Here is a 13,480-nt window from a genome sequence, read left to right as displayed (position 1 = left end):
AAATAAGTCTCAGTTGATTTAAAAACTTCAGTAATTTCTCTCACCAAAGATGCAAAATGACAGAAAAGATAGAAAAAAAAGAGATTACACATCAACAAAATTTCAGGAAATCACCATATCTGTCAGATTGACACTAGCATGCATGAGCTGGTCTGTGCTTGGACAGATCTGATGCAATATTTATCTGATGCAACACCGAGGCAAGAAGGAAGATGTCCGGCCCCGAAAATGTTGAAATCTGCCTTGATGTTCCATCTTTCTGTCATAATCTGCATCTTTCATCATGACTGTGTCTTCGTCTTCCTCCAGCCAGAGTCCAGCTCAGATATGTGTGGCACACAAATCCTACAACAAGAGTGTTTGTAAGGCTTAGTGTTACCGTTAAGCTGACCTGTCCCAGTCATGATCCTGTGTGGCTGAAGTCTGCCCGCACAGAAGTCGTGTCTTCTGCTGCCCTCTGGTGCGGATAACCGCACAATGCAGCACTTTTTGAGTTCTGCAGTATATACATAGTGTTAAAAAAATTGTAAGGGAAAGCAATAGTGTCTGTCTTTTGTGGTTATGTCAAGGGTTTTCATAAATTAGCTTCTCATAATTGAATCAAACTCTAAAGCTGATGCTAGGTGTCTCATTCAGTGTGGTGGAGCTGAAACCTGAGAGCTGCAGAATATTGTCTCTGCATCCAACAAGCTGAGCTGCTCTAACCTTAGTTCTGCATGGATTACTTAGAGCCATATGATTTTATCAGCCAGTTTAGGCCTGTCACAGATATCCTAGTTGTCAGGGAACGTTCCCACATCATTGGGTAACATTACCGACAAGGTCTAATAGTTTTTAAAGAAAATGTCTTGATCAAATTTTCAAAGAACATCCTGAGAAAACGTTCAATTTCCTGCAGTGTATAAAGTTAATATTATGTTTTAATGTCAATATTCAGAGGATGTTTTCAGGAATGCAGATTATGTTCTGTGATAACAAAGGAGGAATGTTCTCTGACCAACATTTTAAAAAGTTTTCTCAAAACATTATCGGGACCTCAGATGACGCAATAAGACGTTCCTGTCCTGCGATAAATAAACAAAGGAGTAACATTCAGACAACAGACAGACAAGCTTAGGTGTCTTAAAATAAGCCAGATATGCTAAAAACAAAAAAAAAAAGAAGAAGCAGTTTTTCACTCAAAAATAGATTTTCGCTTTCATGTAACCTCCTAATTTGAAATGTAGTAACTCTCCTGCTGTCTTCAATTATGGGCACCAAAAAATATAGTTTCCTTGTCTGAAAAATTTTTTTTAAAAATCTGCCAAAAAAATTCTGAAATTTCTGAAATTTTGCAAAACCTTCAGGAAGAAAATTCCAATTATTCCTTAAAAGTTTCCCTTAAAAGTTTTATTTAAAAAAAAAAAAATCCCCCAAATTTGGCAAGAAAATTCTTGTAAATATTTTCAAAAAATGAGTAAAAATCTTCCAAAAAAATCCTAAAAATATCTAAAGTGATTACATATATATCAGTAAAGCTTGCAATATTTTCTTTAAGAACATTCACAAAAAAATCTACCAAAATCCAGCGAATTTCGCTGGATTTTGGTAGATTTTTTTGTGAATGTTCTTCAGAACCATTTTTAACATTTCTTTTTTTCCACCAAAAAATGTTCAAAGATTTCCCAAAAATGTTGAAAATGTGGACACTGTGAAAATATATTTTTTTCTCCACATTTTTACACGTTAAAACGGGTCAATTTTAACCTGCAGGACGACACCAGGGTTAAACTTATTTTGAGTTTTATTGCAAAATTCAACTCAAAACAAGATAATTTCAAGACTGTTTGACTTAACAAGATATATGAGATGCATTGTCTTAAAACAGTCCCTCCATCTGCTGAAATGTCACCTGTTCAGTGAATTTATCTTAAATCAAGTGGGATGAGACATTTTGACTAAAAATAAGACAATAGACTTGGTAAGATTTTGAGTTTTTGCAGTGTACATAACATAGCTTCAGTGGAAGCTAATGCATTAGCGTCTGAGCCTATTCTCCCTTTACACTATAGCGTTAATGGGAGTCGAAATTATGTTAATGATAGAGAAACTCTTCAAGACTTGCAGTTTGATACGCCTTCTAAAACAAATAATTCCAGCCCCTGCATTTACAAAATCTAAAAATTTCAGATTTTCTGGAAAGTAAAATATTTTGAGCAGAGGTACTATTAATATGTGTTGACCCAACAGTAGTGAACCAGTTATTATTTGTGACTGCTATACATTACCAGTGATATTTTGTTGAAGATAATAAGCATACAAAACAAGAACAACATTATTTTTAAATATTACAATATTCTCAGTTTATTGCCATTTTGGTTCCATTTTTTTTGATTGGAACATGGCAAAAAATCTGCAAAATCTGATGACATACCAATAATGGACCTGCATCGACCTGAAAAATCCAGTATTGCCCAACCACTAGTATTACTACAGTTTGAAATGGGAACTTAATATTCATTTACTTATATTACACATGCTCCTATTGAACTTTCCCTTGAGCTGCTACCTGGGGATGATTTTTCCAATATCTTGTGCTTCCTTTCACAAACATTACTGGGCTGGAGAGAGGATTCAGTGGAGATCTCTTCATCCATCACACATATTTATTCATCAGAAGTAAAAGATTCACATTGTTTACCCACCACATCTCAGATTCACCAAAACCCCCGATGGCTTGAAATGGACCAGGTTTTCTCAAAACACAGTAGCTTAGACAACACATTTTTCAACAATAAGAGACATGTATGGCCTGGAACTACCAGCTTTAACACTATAGAAATGCATATTTCCGAATTAAATGCTGCTTTCTTGATGCAGGTAACACAACGGCAGCTCAGACTAACATTTCGTTTGCATCAGGAGTTTCAAATTTGAGTCAGAGGTTGTTTTAATTTACATAAATGTTAACCAAACCGTAGTTTCTGTTTGTGAAAAGATGAAAGTAGCAGTGCCGGTGTTTATCCCTGTGTGTTCTTAGAAAAGATTTGCCCTTGAACTATATGAGAAAACAGATCACTGACTGATTCAGTGAGCCAACTTAGTGGCACAAACTCTCCCATCTTTCCTGGAAATGTTCTTTTCATGCTGTAATGGGACAACTTTGCCCACATGAAAAGCCTTCCTTATTTGATTCTAGAAAAAAATGTACACATGACATGTTGGGGGATTTGGCTGAGGAAAGAAAAAACTTACATTGAAAACTGAAGTATAACTGTGCATGAAGAAAAAAAACATCCCTATTAAACTTAGCAACTGTCATCAGATTCTTGTTCAAGAAAATCTCATCTTTGTATGTTTTTCAGGGCTTTTACCCCATCCACCCTGGGGGTCTAGGACCAGACTTTGCCTGGTACAAAAACCAAACTAGCACCACTTTTGATTGTTGCTAGGCATTGGAAATTCAGTCAAAAATAGATGCAGCATTGTTGAAAATTTGGTAGAGTTGCAGTTGAGAATTTTTAGCAAAGGTTCAATAACATCACAGTCATTGTGCTAATTTACCTAATTTTAGTTTTGAGTAAATAGCATTTTTTGAAGTAATGATCTTAAGTTTTGCTATTTTTTTTAATCCAACTCTGACCTGGTGATGTGTATTGGAGCAATTGCTGTATTCTAAAATTCTCCCATGTGTATCTTTCCCATAGAAGCCGAGGTTGTACATTTATGTCCTTACAGTGTTGCTGTTGTTACTGACGTCTGCACGGTTGAAACTTAAGGAAAACCTTACAGGGCTTAAGGGCTTAAAATTTCTAATAACTACTAAGTAAAATAATCCTAATTGGCTATGCTTTTTGGTCATTTTAATTTTTAAAAACATGCCATTGTGCTACACAAAGCACAAGGAATTCATCACAAATTGAGGAAGATCATGGAATACGATTGAAAGCTGCTGTTTCCAAGATCAAGGATGAGTTTTCAAATGCAACTCTTGCACACTTAAACTAAAAATACAGACTTATAGGTTTATCCCACGTGCAAACTGAAAGTCTGGTAAAGTTGAAATGATTTCAGTACAGTTAGATAATAACTAAGTGAGTCACTGCTTCATATAAAGATCTGATTCTCAAGGAAAATTGAATTTATGTCTACCGGCTACTAGTTTGAACTGAAGCTCCTTTGATGTCTCCCTCAGTGTGTGTGTGTGTGTGTGTGTGTGTGTGTGTGTGTGTGTGTGTGTGTGTGTGTGTGTGTGTGTGTGTGTGTGCGTGTGCGTGTGTGTGTCATGTGTGCACCAAAATTACCACAAAATCGGCAGAAAACAAAATAAGTCTCACAGACTTCAAAGAGACCCAGGAGGGAAGATGATCTGTTTTCAGTCATGGCGAGCCACATTTCTCTCGCCGACCAGTCCTCCAGTCATTCTTCACTCCGACCGCCGTCCTTACATCTCCACTGCCACCCAACCACTGGGTGGCACATGTGGCAAAGTGTTGTATCATGTCAGCATGTCCTCTCACGCAAGATCCCTTCTTTGAGACCGGCATGAGTGATGTGCAGAACGGCTTTTCATTTGGGGATTTAGATGTTTGGGATTTGGCTCACTGACGCATTGTTTTCCTCCTCAGAGTGATGAATCTGTGCCTGCAGTCAGAAGCAACCAGGGAGAAATCCAATGGGAGTGCTGGGAATTCGCTGAACCAGAGGGAGTGATGATGAGCTAGTGAGGAAGAGTGAGGAGAGGCGGATAGAGGAGATGATTGAAGGTGAGACAGAGGGACTGATAATTGGTAATTTGGCATCTGTAGCCTCAAGCGACAGAAACCCAACTGGGTTTTTAGTGCATAATGTGGTGTCAGGAAATTGAGCACTGCATGGACCTAATTTCTTTCTTATTTATGTTTTGAGGCAATTTTTACTTTTCCTGAGAATGAGAGTGGCGTTTGAAACCAACAAACCAAAACACTACATGGGTACTTCAAAAAGTTCTTGGTCTTAACTCAAAACAAGGTGCGTAACTCCCATTTTGAGGCATAACTGTCAACTATAAAGGTTTATGCCACTGTCCACAAAGCTCAAATGTTTGAGGCAATCAAAGCAAGAAGGAGATGAAAGCTTCAAACTGGCTGCTGTTTCTCCAGGATAATGTGTTCATCCACACAGCACGGGTGGAAGAAGAGCCCAATGCACGTTGCTGTTTCCCAAACTGAAATCCCACTTTTTTTCAGAGTGATGATGAGGTCATGCATGCTTTTGTTGAGTATCAGGAGGCTCAAGATGTGACCTTCTTTCTTGAAGGAACAATAAAGCTTGAACATCGTTGGATCAAGTGTATTGAAGTTAAAGGAGACTATGTTGACAAATAGTGCAAGAACAACCTTGAAGTACCAGTTACTGCCAGTTAGCTTAGCTTAGCACAACGACTGGAAACAGAATTAAACATTTCACCTAGCATTATCTTAAGATAACCAAATCCAAATAAAGGCACCTGTACAGCTCACTATTTGAATGGGGTGTCTGCAATTCTGGAGAAAGATATTTATTTAGCCAGTTACTATTTTTGAATAGTTAGCATGTGCCGGATTTACCGTCCATCTCGCTCCTGCTGCCCCTTTTCACCAGAACTAAAGAGCATGAGTTTGAACGTATACAGGACGTATACTAATAGTATGTCGATTGGTTCGAGCCACTTTTTTTGTGGTCCATTTACAGAGCCAGAGCTCAGGGCAAAGACTGGATTTTTTTTTCAGTGTACACTTAAAAACAGCCAACTAGTGGAGGGAGAAATTTGACAAAAAGTGTATTGGATTAAGGACAATTCATGCTTTCCTTAAGGGTCCACAAGGGTAGACATGACGGAAATTTAATTTGTGACAACAAAATTTTTAACTGCATGATCTATCCACACTGCAAGCACATAGACTGCACCTACGGCAGGAAAACAAATTAAGTGCAAAACAAATGCCTGGTGTGCAGAGAGGCTTTGTGGAAAGATTTTCAGTCATCCACACATTTGGAATCATTTAATCATTTCATCATTTAAAGAGTTGTAATTGAAGTAGTTGTAATTGAAGTAGTTGCTGTTTGACTTTTGTAGGTCCTTTATTTTCCTCTTTATCACCAGCACCCAAAGTGGGAAGTTCTAAAATCTCCAGATATCTTGTGCTGTGTTTGCCTACTCTGCACGACACACAGCAGGAATAATCACATTGACAATCTGTAAGTAGCTGCTGTATCGTAGAAAAACATACACAGTCACAGCTGTTCAGAACCATCCAAAGGAGCCCTGCGTATTTTTCTTTGTTTTATATGACGTGAAATGTGATGCATACTTTTTGTTGCATAAACATAAATGCATTTGCGTCCACGTGCAAAGTTCTAATCAGTCTGCACACATGGGTGCAGAAAGCATGAATTGACGCTTAGAATTCTTGACTTGAACTCATTATAGCAAAGTGTGAGCATAAGTTATGTTTTTAATGTGCTGGACTGTGTTTTGCAAAGCTAAGCCAACACGATAGCAACTTCAGCTATTTATTACCGCACAGGTATGAGATTGTTATCATCTAACATTTGCAGGCATTTTTGCCAAAAGACTGCTAATAGTTAAATTAACCAAATTTGTGGTGCATCAATCATACCTGCCAGTGACCATAAAAAGAGACTTTGCAGTATGTGTTCATAAAAAATGGATATTTGAAAGAAAATCTTGCCCAGTTCAGGTTAACAGTTGAGATTTCTAAAGTGGAGGAAGATACCAACATTAAAACAGATTTGCTGATGTGCATGTACACACACACATTCACACAAACACACACTTTCCTGAGGGGTCTTCATCTGTCTCCTGTTTCCAGTCTTATCTCTCATCCACTTTCCACCATGTCGCCACCAGGCAAGCCCGACTCCCTCTTTCACTCTTTGATCATTGATGAGGACATCAGCCATTTTTCTCCCCCCATCTCTCTCTCTCTCGTTCTCTCTTTGATATATTGTGTTTCCTTCTTTTTTTTTTTTCCAGAATAATGATGATCTAAACGCTGCTTGTATTGCACACAGTCCTGTTAGTAGAACAGAAATGTTCAGCTCTGGTCAAATAACCGCTCTCAGTTGTCTTTTATCTTGCTGCTCTGTGTGTTTGTCTACGTGTGTGAGTACAGATTCCATCCATGCAGTCCTTTGAGAACATGTTCACGCCTGTGCGAGTGTATCAACATCATATCCCCCCTATCCTCCTCACGTCTCAGCAAAGATTATGAGCAGTGGAGCTGACTGAAATGACTTTGAATTCTCCAAAGCCCCTAACCCCTGGGAACATACCTGTTCTTGCAAGCCTCAAATGTACAGGTGCCTCATTTCAAAAGGCTACAGCCCTCCTCTCTGTTTCTCTCTCACTCCTTTCCCTCTCTCATTTTCTCCCCTCCACACCCTCCGTCCCCCTCCTCCTCCTTCTTATGGCTGCAACTTTACCCCTCGACTGAACTAGAGGCCTTTTGAAATACCTCCACTGGTCTAGTCTGCACTTCAAAGTCGACTTTCACCCTGCAGCCAGATCCGAGGGGGCGTTCCGACCAGGAAAGGGGCCGGCCCCTGAATAGTTAGGACTTCAAAGTCTGCAGCATTTAGTTATGAACTATTTGAAACTTGGAGAGCACTTTTAAAAAAGAAAAAAGTGGGCGATTGATGCTGTCGTTTGTCCACTGCGAAGCTGATATTGTAATTATAATTGTCTGACCTTTTCAGATCAAAAGTTTGAGGTCACCCAGGCAATTTTGTGTTTCTAATGAAACTCCCACTTTTATCCATGTGCTAACATAACTGCACAAGGGTTTTCTAATCATCAATTAGCCTTTCAACACCATTAGCTAACACAATGTAGCATTAGAACACAGGAGTGATGGTTGCTGGAAATGTTCCTCTGTACCTCTATGGAGATATTCCATTAAAAATCAGCTGTTTCCAGCTAGAATAGTCATTTACCACATTAACAATGTCTACACTGTATTCGGAATCGGAATCAGAATCAGCTTTAATGGCCAAGTACATACACAACATACAAGGAATTTGGTTTCGGCTGTTGGTGTCACCCTAGGAATATGAAAGAGAATAATAAAAAATAAACTATAGAAAGAAGAACAGGGAGGGAAAAATAGTGGTAATAAAATTAAATATAACACAATATATACAGAAAATTACAGCTAGATAATTGCTATAAACAAAGTAGTGCAAATGATAATTGCGTAATGCAGTGCAAAAAACAGAGAATGATGTTCATGGTGCAAAAAAATACTGTACATGTCCATTGGAATACTGACTATTGTACAGATTAATTTAATGTTACCTTAATTGACAAAAACTGCTTTTCTTTCAAAAATAAGGACATTTCTAAGTGACCCCAAACTTTTGAATGGTAGTGTATCTCAAAGTTTTTATAGCACCTTTAATTGCACAAGTTTGTTGTTTTTTACCCATTTATTTTATCTATGGGTTTATTTTCTATGTCCCTTCTTTCATTTTTAGTCTTTACAGCTGACCACATTCAATAGTTTACTTCATAGTGAGCAGTAAATTTTGATTTTGGACACTTACCCGTAAAATGCAGTGTTGTTTTGTGGTATCATACTGGCCAAGGACACCACTTTCTGTTCCACTGTGTACTATATAGTGGCCAAATTTACCCTCTCAGCTAATTAAATGGCAGACATAGCACCTCACTAATATCACCTGTATAAATACTGTCATTTATGCAGAAGAATCTCATTCTTTGGGCATTTTACCAACAAATGTGTGTAGGCTATCATGCAAAAGTGGCTATGTTAAAAATGTAGTTTGCCATTTCAATAAAAGGTATAATCTTACCTTTGTGACTTTTAAACCAAAAGTATTCCAGTTTCTTCTCTGTGCTGTTACCACCTGATCCAACAGTAAACTTGCATGAAAACAAATTGAAATAAATCTGCAGCAAACTGTTAAAAACCAACGTATCTCTTGCTAGCTTGATGACTGGGCTAATTTAAAGTTTACAAATGTAGATTTTTATTAAATGGTGACTTTTTTCTCATTAGAACTCAAGAAAGTGGCTATATTGACAATAAGGTTAATATAAAAATAGTTCATAATCTTGTAATCTACACTTTTCAGTAAACATAGTTATCATTTCTGTTCTGTGCTGTTAGCATCTGATCCTGCCGGAAACTTATTGGACTAAATACTACTTTTACACAGAAGTAGACATTTGATTTTTATTTAATAGTGAAATTCTTCTGATTACAACTCAGGAGTCATTTCAAGAACGTAGCCGGAGTGCAAACATTTCTGTTTTAACCCAATACAGAAACACATACTTTTACTACCTGCAGGACTGAATAATGCTCTGCTATCTGATTTCCTTGACAAGAATATGTCTCAATATTTGAACAGATTTTAAGATCATTTTATTGGTACATAAAGCCCTCAATGGTTTTGATAATGATTTATTTTTATCCCATGAACCCTCTAGTAGCCTCAGGTCTTCTGCTAGTGGCATTTTAATGAGACCCAAAGTGAGAACAAAAACCCACACTGAGGCATCCTTTTGTTATTTTGGTCTTTTTTTTTGGAAAAAAAAAATATTTGTGAAGACCTGACGGCAGCAGAGAACTAGTTTTAAAAGCAAACTCAAAACCTACCTTTTCAGTCTGACGCTTAATTGATTTATTTACATATTTATTATACAGTTTAGTCTGTTTTATGAGTCTTTTAGCATTTAATTTTTTAAATGTTTCCTTGTTGCATTTATTTCTTCATGACAGTGTTTCCTTAGTTATCAGATCCTGTTTTTATTGAGTCATTCATTTATAAACAGGGTGATTGGGTGGGATTTTGTTTTTACTGTGTTGTGAAGCACTTTGTGTTACATTCTATTTGTATGACACAAAAAACGTCTGCTTGATTGATTGCCAAATATGAAACTAAAAGGTAATTCAGTCCAATAAGTAGCATCAACTTTGACTGTAGAGTTTATCAGAAACGCTACAAATGCTGAAGATCTTTCATCTTCACATTACAGACTGTAAATAAAAATGGATAAATCGGCACTTCTTCCTGCCACTGTGCTAAAGTGTAGACATAATAACACAGAATTGGCTGCTGGCTTCTCCTGATGTCGCTGGAAACCAGAGTCTGTGCAGTAGTGAGCGTCGGGAGGTGATGTGGCGTCAGAGTCCTGCCTTTTGCATAGCTGAAGCTGTGACAGCAGCGAGATTAAACCAAAACAGCACAGTTGAGATGCCTAAACAATAAGCAGACCTTTGTTTTATCATCTCCAGAAAGCAGAGTTGTGTGGCAATTCTCCCTTTCACATATTCACATTGTTTTCACGCTCGCATGTTTAAAAAATGATCGGTTATAGCTGTTCAAACTTTATCTCTTCGTGAAAGCTCATTTGTGTGTGAAGGCACTCCATAAATAATGTTGTTATCAAAGCGCTCTCCTTCATCCCTCCCTCGGTGCTGGTATGTTTTTCCCCCATCTGTCCTCTCAACTTGTAATTCATTGCAGAACATTTCATGAGAGTTTCCCACTGTGGTTTGCGCAGTGACATCATTGCAAACATGCAACATACTCGGAGCCGGCTGGAGTCAATAGTCATCCCCATACTGTGTCATCATGGGGAAAACATCTCCCATAATTCTGGGGGGCTGCAGGGCCCCCTAATTGCTTTATGTAATAATATGCTGCAGTGATGCACTCTTCTGGGAGCCATGAATGTAAATGCTCCCCCTCCTCATCATCTCCTTTCTTCATTAAAACATAACGTCAGCACCATGCCAACAAAGGGACAATTCACAGAGTCTGGGAGCCCTGGTTTGGTGCTGCACTGAGCCGCACTGAAGGACACATTCACATGTTCCCTTTGGATATTATTAGTAACCCGTGATCTTGTGTTTATTTCACATTTATTTATTTATATATCCAGCCGAGGCAACTAAGGCCAAATCCTTATTCCCAGTGACACGCTGGAGGGGCAGCAGGGGTGGATAGGGGGGGCTAGGTTTTGATATCTGGCTGAAAATTTAGCAAACACAACAAAAAGACAGTTTTATTTCCATATAATTATACTGCCCTTAGGGGATGATTTGTGAATTCATAGAAAAACATTGCATTTACCATGGAGAATTTACAAACGTTTAGCTGTTGTGTTGCTATGCAAAATGAATTCTTATTCTCACACTGTCCTCATGTAGGGATTGTAAGTTCTAATTACAATCAGTCCACATCTGTGGTCCGGGTTGATGTGTTGCACAACCGCTGGAAGGCAAAAATAAATGCCAGTATCAAAAAATGGCTCTTATTCACGCTTCTCTCGATTAGAGATGCTGTACTTGCAGCAAAATGATGACTCTACCTTTAAGATGGGTGGCAGATTAATGGGAAAGCCAATATAAAGTGTCTTTCTAAGGTGTCAAGGCCACTACATTAAATAAAGGATAGTTTTATTTTCATATAAGCATTGATATAAATATATTCCGTTTAGATAAAAACAGCCTTCAAGACAAATTCATCTAAAATTTTCATCTATGTTGGGTGAAGCTGAGTAGAATCTACAGTTTTTGACAAATAAATTGGAATCATTGTCAGTAGTAATCTTGTCTGAAAATTATGTCACAGTTTCCAAAAACCCAAAGTGATGTTGGTAAATTGCTTGTTTTGTTCAATACACAGTCCAAAATGCCAACAAAATACTCCAGAAGCACCAAATTCTCTAAATCTAGAGGTGGAATATCTGGTGCTTTGACTCAAATAGTTACTTGACCATCAAATTAGTTGTTCCAGCTCTGGCTAAGTTTACATTACAGAGTCGGAAGAGAGGATTTTTTATTTAATTATTTTATTTTTTTTACAGTTTTTTTTCAGTTTTATTTATATTATACCAGCACTGATATAATAATATCCCCTTAGAAAAAAACCCCACTCTGACCCTGTACTTGCAGCAAAATAATAACTCTACCTTTGGTACATAGAGATGGGTGACAGATGAAAGGAAAAGCCAACATCAAGTATGTTAGTAAGGTGTCAAGGCCACCAAACATAAATAAAGGACATTATTTCCACATAAGCACTGATATAATTATATTCCCCTTAGAAAAAAAACAGCCTTCAAAATAAATTCATCTAAAAATTGCATCTGTGTTGGGTTAAACTGAGTAGAATCTACAGTTCTGACACATAAATTGAGTCAAAAAGGTTTTGGGTTGCAACTAACCATTATTAGAACCAATCCTTCGGCATAATTTACAGTAATAATCTTGTCTGAAAATGCTATCACAGTTCCCAAAAGCCCACTGTGATGTTAGTAAATAGTTTGTTTTGTTGGATACACAATCCAAAATGCCAACAAAATAGTCCAAAAGCGCCAAATTCTCCCAATTCAGAGATGGAATATCTGGTGTTTGACTACAATCTCTCATCTGGCATAGTTTTCAATAATAAAACCAAAGTGATGTTGGTAAATAGCTTGTTTTGTTGGACTCACAGTCTAAAATGCCATCAAATTACTCCAGAAGCACCAAATTCTCCAAATCCAGAGGTGGAACTATGTGGAAAATCTGGCATTTTGACTCAAATGGTTAATCAACCATCCAAGTAGTTGTTCCAGCTCTGACTAGGTTTACATTACAGAGTCAGAAGAGAGGGGGGAAAAAAGAGTGTTTGACTAGAAGAGAACAGAGGAAAAGTGCTGCACAGCTTTGTAATATCACACGAAACATCTTAAATCAGCCAGTGAATCCTACTTAAGCTCAGATAGGAAAAGAAAACAGCCTGTTGGGGGAGATGGCACAGTAATACGCGGAGCTGAGCCAGCTATCATCCCTCAAAGCCATTCTCATCCTCAGCACTCTCTCAGCCTAAACAAGCAGACAGCTGATTCTTCTCAGGGTGGCCTGAGTTTAGACACTGCTGTGGACAGAGTGGAGCGTCAGGAGAGCATCCACAGCTGCTGGGGAAAGAAAATCTGACAGTTTGTTAGCGTGGAAGCAAGGAAAGTGGGTGTATTTTCTGAAATTAGCATCTTTTTCACTACTTTAAAATGCCAAAAAGTGACCAAAGAGTGACTATAAACTCTTTAAATAAGTAGATAACAAACTAAAGAATGAAAAAGTTACTGCGGGTTGGAAACTTGCAGCAACCAGCAGAGGGCAGACTTGCAATAAAAGAGGAAGAAATCCCCTCAATGAGTAATTGGATCACTGTAACTTGTTGTCCTAATGTATTCTGTGGTCCATTATTAAGCTGATTATGTAAATCTAATTTAATTTCATCATTATGCCTGCAGGCATTGTGCCTTCAAAGTCCCATCATGTATTTATTTATCCATCCTGGGTCATAATGTGTCTGTATTTGACGTTTGTGTGTGAGGAGAAGAGACAAGCGTCACAAGGCAATAGTGGGAGACATGTGGTGTGGATCAGGATTCATAAAACTGACTGACGTCTAATGCGATCTGTAAATTATTGTCATGCTG

The sequence above is a fragment of the Amphiprion ocellaris genome, chromosome 6 (genome assembly GCF_022539595.1).
Source record: "Amphiprion ocellaris isolate individual 3 ecotype Okinawa chromosome 6, ASM2253959v1, whole genome shotgun sequence".
NCBI lineage: Eukaryota > Metazoa > Chordata > Actinopteri > Pomacentridae > Amphiprion > Amphiprion ocellaris.
This window is presented reverse-complemented; position numbering follows the sequence as displayed.